This window comes from Mus caroli, unplaced genomic scaffold, assembly GCF_978045245.1.
Source record: "Mus caroli unplaced genomic scaffold, Mus_caroli_1 scaffold_5, whole genome shotgun sequence".
In the NCBI taxonomy this organism is placed as follows: domain Eukaryota; kingdom Metazoa; phylum Chordata; class Mammalia; order Rodentia; family Muridae; genus Mus; species Mus caroli.
The window spans coordinates 35,089,403-35,096,720 of NW_028227260.1; the positions used below are offsets into that span (position 1 = coordinate 35,089,403).

The 7,318-nt window shown below is 38.3% G+C and overlaps 1 pseudogene; it reads left to right on the top strand.

The window, feature by feature from the left end:
* Nucleotides 1-4,413: 4,413 nt before the first annotated feature.
* LOC147004549 (small nucleolar RNA SNORA17) lies at nt 4,414-4,527 on the top strand (annotated as a pseudogene).
* The last annotated feature ends 2,791 nt before the right edge of the window (nt 4,528-7,318 follow it).

A 7,318-nucleotide genomic window follows, 5' to 3' on the forward strand; every position in this document is an offset into this window, starting at 1 on the left:
AAGTGGATCATATTTATATCCTTGAAAATGTTATGCAAAGTAGATTTATTTCATCTTTAAATTTTGTTGGAATTCACCCACGTTTATTACTATGAACCCAGAAATTATCACTATTGCTTTGAACAGCTTTTAAACTATTATTATCTTTAATTGCTTGAAATCTAATAAAAATTTCCATTCTTTCATGGTTATTGATTGTATCTTTCAAAGAATTGTCAGGTGTGTCTAGTTTTCACATGAAACCACTATTAATAACAAAACCACTGTTAAAATAACCAACATCTTATAAAGTACATTTGAGAACATATTTGACATTATTGATAGGAAATATATAAATATATCATACAACAAAATAAGGAGGCAATGAGTAGTTTAAAAGGGCCAAACTTGAAAGGATATTTCTTCAAAGACAATGAAAAAGCATATCATGTGCTCAATATTTGTAACTATCAGGGAAATGCAAATGAAAATGACAAAGAACCCAAAGTCTTCACATTCATTGATGACTATTACCCTTTCCTAAGAGTGGGACTTTAAAATTACATATTCACCCTGGATCAACTTGTGTCATTTAATAAAGAAATATATTTAGGAAATACATATACTCATATAACAAAATCTAATTTAAAAATGACTGTTGAATTTTGAAGGCCGCAAAGAGAGGCATATGGAACAATTTGGAGGAAGGAAACGAAATGAGAAAATGATATAATTATAATTTCACAAATACAATAAATAATAAATAAACTTTACTTTCTTATATATCTAGTAATTTCATATGTACATCCTCAAAGGTATTGGAAGAATAAACTTGAACAAGTATTTGCAAGGCAATAGGCATGTCAATATTATTCATAATAATACAAACATGGAACTAAGTCAATTTTCACTGTACATATGAGTGGATAAGCAAACAATGCCATGTTCTATTAGGAGAATGCTGTTTGTTCTAAAATGGAATGACAGCATAGTAAATACAAAATGAATAAAACTTGAAATTTTGTGCTAGAGAAATAATATGACACAAAAATACAAATGCACTGTTCCATTCATAGGATATAGTTAAAATAGTAAATTAATTGATATAGAATCATAGTCACTAGAATTTTAGCAGACAGGAGAATGTGAAATTGATGGTCAATGGCAAAGCAACACTTGGAAATGAAAAAAAAAAAGCTGTGAAGGTTGATTTTTACTCACTTTTCATAATAATATAAATTCTTTTAGTGCCACTGAACTGTAAATTAAAAATGGATGACATTATAAATTTTATGTAATGATATCTTTACTATGCTAGAAAAAGGTGTAGTACTCTCCAACTCAGGTCTCAGTACAAAATTTTCGCTGAAGAAATGATATATCACTTGAGGAAAGGAGGGAACTAGAATGATGGGAGGAAAAAAAGGACAGGAGCACCCCAATTGTAGGTAAGGCTTTGCATTCATTTTTATTTTAATTCAGCTGTGGGGGCCCACACATACCCCTACATAGCATTTCTTGGATACAGCCAAGGCTCTTCTGTCCTCCTTTGGAAGGCTACCTAGACTGATAGGGTACAGTCATTTTGATTTTTGAATGGAGCTTTAAGGGATCTATGGTTCCCTTTGTCATAACATTCCTTCTTCCTCATTCTAGCAAGAAAGTGAGCAGAAAAATAATTAAGCACTCATTGTACTATGTGTCCTTCTAGCCCTGTCACTAAACAATTATGTTTATAATGACAGATAAGACCTCAAGGGACACTTAATTAGCCATCATTTACCACTTGGGTGAGAACATTCTCTGCTGAATTCCTGGGGAGCCACCACACATCTCCTAACCTATGTTAATAGTGTCATGCTGCCCTGTTTCAGAACAGGGTCCTGATCAACATCTCATCTCCAACATAAAAAGCTATCCAGAACAGAAATAGACGACAGAATTTGAAAGAGAGTACAATGAGAGTACATGGAAGAGATGGCAAGATAAAAAAAATTATATTTCAATTTCAGAATATCAAAATATATTTTCAAATCCCATCATAAACTATACCGTGTAGGTTGCTTTATTCTACCTTTAAAGTTTGTCTGCTGTGGTATCATAGATTCTGACAGAATATACACAAAGGACTATCAGGTGTTTCTGAGACTGTTGACTGTGGAAAAAACTATCTTGAAAATAGATTTATGAGAAAATATGTGGAGGAATTTTAGGTTTATGGTGAAAAGATTCCCACCTCCAGATCCTCTTGACTTAGCCTACAGAGAGGAAGATGATAGGTATCTCAACCATCCCCACCCGAAAAGTTTTCTCTGTCAAGTGTTCCTGCTGGGAGTCACATGGACATGTTTTTCCTACAAGCAGGATCAGTTGCTGCACCTTCATGCCTCTCCCATTTGTAAACTCTCTTTTATTGGATGCTTACTAGTATGATGATGTTGGGTGGCATTTCCCCTAATTTCCTACTAGGCTTCATTTTAAGTAATCTCTCTCTCTCTCTCTCTGTGTGTGTGTGTGTGTGTGTGTGTGTGTAAAGAGGTAGAAAGAATAGAAGAACCAGAGGAGATGAGGACACATGAAATCAAAGCCTTCAAAAATCGATAATATCAATATCAATGCACATATGAACTTACGGAGACTGGGACAATATACAAAGATACTGCACAGTCTGGACCAGGTCCCCTGTGTATATATTATGACTTTCAGTTTAGTGTTTTTTAAAGGATTCCTGAGTGTGTGACCAAGTGGTTCACTGGTTCTTATGCCTTTTCTCAAGTGATTTTCTTTCTGTTTACTTGCTTTATCCAATTCCAATGTTAGGATTTCTTTTATCTTATTTTATTATCCTTTAGAAGCCTGTTTGGTTTGTAAAGGGAGACAGAAAGGGATCTGGATGGGAGGGAAGGTAGGGAAGGATATGTAAGGAGGTGAAGGAGGGAAATACAGAATATACTATTTGAAATGAGAAATTTATTTTCAAGGAAAGATAAAACAATTCAAAAGAATTTGTGTGTGTGTGTAAAATAAAATTAGAACACGTGATTCTATAGCCTCCATACAGCCACTACAGTGGTGAACTCACTGAAACTATAGCTGACTTCACACAGTTCAGCAGTCAGCCATCAGTCAGTCCAGAGCAGAGGATGAGTTCATGGAGCCTCTGCTCTATTTCTGAAGTGCAGGTGATTTGGGCAAAGGAGAATTATTGTCTTCAGTTGTTTACCCACTGCTGAACCCACAAGACTCCTCTGCAAACCTTTAAAGCCATGACCCTCAGATGATTCAGACTGATTTCAAGAGTTCACAGAATGAAATAGTCATGGATATGAAAATGAGATCAGGGCAAGAAAGGGAGGAGAGAGGAGCTGGGGAGAAAGAGGTTACTATGATTGCTTACATGTGTGGTACTGCTAAAAGCTTAATTCATGAAAGATTTTAAGGGTAAATAGCCATAAATGAAGACAGTCCATGTCAATCTCAGGTCTTAAGTACACACACACACACACACACACATACACACAAGTCTCAAGTACACACACACACAAATACACACACACACACAGGTCCCATGTACACACACACACACACACACACACACACACACACACACAGGTCTCAAGTACCCACACACACAAATACATACACACACACAGGGTCCAAGTACACACACACACACACAAACACACACACAGGTCTCAAGTATACACACACACACACACACACACACACACACACACTCACATATACATGTATGAATATGTCCACATAATAAAAAACCACTAAGGTAAGTTACTTCGTTGAAGCATCCATGTTTTAGTTATGCTTTACTCATTCCCAAGTTCTTATTTTTAATAAACTCCAACTCTGGCTTAAAAAACAATTAAAAAATAATCTCATGGAGAGGGCTGGAGAAATGTCACAGTGAATTAAGTACTTGTAGCATAAGTATGAAGATATGAGTTGGCATCCCCTGCTTTCATGTAAAAACCTAGCTTGGCAGTGAATGCCTGAAATAGCAGAACTTGAAGGCAGAGATAAAATGATCAGGGGGTCCTATGGTCCAAGGAGTCTAGCTAAGTGGTCTGTTCTAGACTCAGCAAGCAACTCTGTCTCATGCAATAGAGTGGAGAATGACTGAGAAATAGACCTTGAGGTGATCTCTTCCATGACGCAAGTGTGTGTATGTGTGTATCATCCATCCATCCATCCATCTATCCATTCATCCATCCATCCATCCATCCATCATCCATCCATCCATGCATCCATACATACATGCATGCATGCATTCAATAAACAAGCAAACCCTGCAGAATCAAGCCTTGTGGGGAAAATGTACTAGAATCAACATCACTCTGTGTTTCTTTGAGATAGAAGACCTTGGATGTAGATTAGCACTTAATTCTGAGGTGGGATATTCTTAGGAATTCCTTTCTACTTGCCCCTAGAAGCACTGCATGTGTGGCTGCTCTGTCACATATGTCAGAGACCGCAGAAGAGAGGTTCAGTTTTCTCACTTATGAATATCTGAATGATTAGTAGCCTAACAATGCCTGAAAAAAGTGAGGTTGAGCTGACCACCAGTCTGGCACCATGCAGGCCCTGTTGGTTTTCCAGTATTGGGAGCAAACCTGAGACTAGAAGAGCCTCCCCTGAATCTGAGGGTCCTGAGTAGGAGTGAGGCTGAGACAGATGACCCTTGCCTTGGGACACTCTGGTGGGCCAGTAGAGGAGCAAGCAGATCACCACCAGTTCTGCACAACCCAGACCTGCGGATGGGTAGACCAGGTCCCAAATGACCCCTGTCTGATGCCACAATTCTGGAGCAAGATTTAGCACTCCTGGCCACTCCCTAGACAACACCAGACACTAGGACCTCGGGTGCTTCTCAGAGGATCAAGTAAGTGGTGGAGAAATGGAAGAGAAACAGAAGGATGTGGGCATAATGAAGAGAGGCAGAACTGGAGACATGAAAATGGTGAGGAATGGTTTGATATGAGTGCCAGTAATTCCACCTGGGACCATGGTGGGGTCCTGGGCCAGTGCTTCCACTGAGAACCACACCTCAGTCTGTACCCTGAAGGAGTAGGGGTCTGTTACCACCAAAGTCCAGATGGATGTCCCTGATCTGTGCTGTCACCGGGGGAAATACTGATGTCTCAGGCATTTGCAGAACAGGCCCAAGCCCTCACCTGGGCATTCTAGAAGAGCTGACCCTGGTTGTAGAAGAGCAGAAGAACTAACCCCTAGCCAGCTACAGTACTCGAATGGCTGTGCACATTGCTGAAGTTGTAGGTGAGACAGGCCTCAAGGATAGACACGAGTGAAAGCTGGCCCTACCACTTGTCTCCCATGCAGTGGCATGGATGAAGGAGAGATACACTCCTTCCTCCTTACCCTGTCCCTCAGCAGCTGCATCATTCAGTAGAGCCGGCCCTGCACCTCAACTGTGCAGCACAGTAGAGCTGGCCCTTGATGTGAGGATTGTGGGTGAGCTGGCCCCCAGGGTATGAGTGTGGGAGAGTCAGCCCTCCTCCTGTTCCTAGTTCCTTGGCACCTATGGCCCCGAGGTCATGAGTGGTAGAACTGGCCTTAGCCCTCACTGGCTGCAACACTCCAGCTGGCTGCAACAGCCAGCTCAGATACCTCTCAAGCCCAGATCCAGGGCTTTGAGGTGGCCTACCTCAACAACTACTACATCACTGAACTTCTGAAGTGCACAAAGTAGCTAGTCCTACAGATCCAAAACTAGAAGATCTCCATGACACAAGGCTACAACAGAATATCCAAGAGTCCCAATGAGGTCCCATATCAACAGAGTAGCAGAAATCAGAGGACTCATATGAGACCAACAAGTCATTGCAATTAATATTTGCAAGCAAAGTTGCATGGACAAAAGTGTATACTGTGGAACACATTGATACACTCTGGCTTCCAAACGGAGATTTTTTTTAATATGTTGGAGAGAGGTTGCAAGTCTGGAATGTGGGTCTGTGGGGAAGGGGAGATGAGTGGGATTGCATTGCATGATGTGAAATTCACAAAGAACCAAGAAAAGGTTTCAGAAATGTTTTAATCATCCCTGAGGATAGATAATCTTCAAATTAAATGAAAGCAAGGAATTGAGAATAACCTATGTTAGGACCAGAAAATGTATAGAATTACATTGGAAAGAAGAAAACCTAAAAAAAATATTAAATGAATTCCATGGACTTAAATGTTAGTAACATTTTACTTAATCAAAGATGACAAAATAATGTGATGTTAAGAAGACAACATTATAAAACATTTGCTTGTTACATTGATATTTGAATAAATTTTAAAATTCTACATTTTAATATAAAAGCAATATGAAAGAGATGAAGGTAATTAATTCTCCATTCTTGTTTTGAGTCTTTCAACAGCTTTGTTAACAAATCATATGCCAGAATTTTGTATGTGGCTTTTGTTTAAATTTCTTCTTGAACTTGATAATCTTTTAACACATAAATGTAATCAACACACATGTTAATTATCAGATAAATTTTAGTGCTCTGTATCTCTAAAATATAGTTCAGTATCATCTTGACATGTGAGAACTGTTAACAAAATTCTGTAGCTTTTAACCACAGTTTCATTTAGTTGATCTGAAATCCAGTATAATTTCAAACTTAAAACAATATAGACACACTGGTGCTTCTGTTATTCTTATTAGATATTTAAATGCAGAAAGGTTTATTCATAAAAACACTGCATAAATGATTTTTTCATTAAACTTGTATGTCATTTAAATGCAGTGATGTTGACATATCAGGATTGACAGGAACAAACTAAATTTTATACACTTTTTCTACGTTTTAGCAATGTAGTGTATTAACTTTTCAATACATTAACAAAAATAGCATACTAATTAATAGGTTTTTATGTTTTTTTCACACTACATCTTGAGCAAACTACACTTTTCTGTTTATGGTAATCGTATTTCAACTATAAACAGCTCCATGCATAATGCATTTGCTACACAATATTATGGCAAATGTGTAAAGTTCAATAGAAAAAAATCAGAATATCAAACTGAGTCAGGTATACCACGAAGGAACTAGTGGTAAAAGAAAAAATATCTAAAGAAATAATAGTCGGAGTTGTGGCTGGACTCCTAACTGTCTTTCCAAGTTCATATTGGTCTCAAGCTGATGGTTCCATGGCAGGCAGTTGAAATATTTGAGCAGGCTAGTTCAAGGATGCAAGTCAATGTAATCACACTCCTGATGGCTGTGTGGGGACTCAGAGCTCTCTCTCTCCTCCCTGGCCTCCTGAGTTGAAAGGAACTCCCTCTGTCAAAACTCCTAATCATATGCTGTCT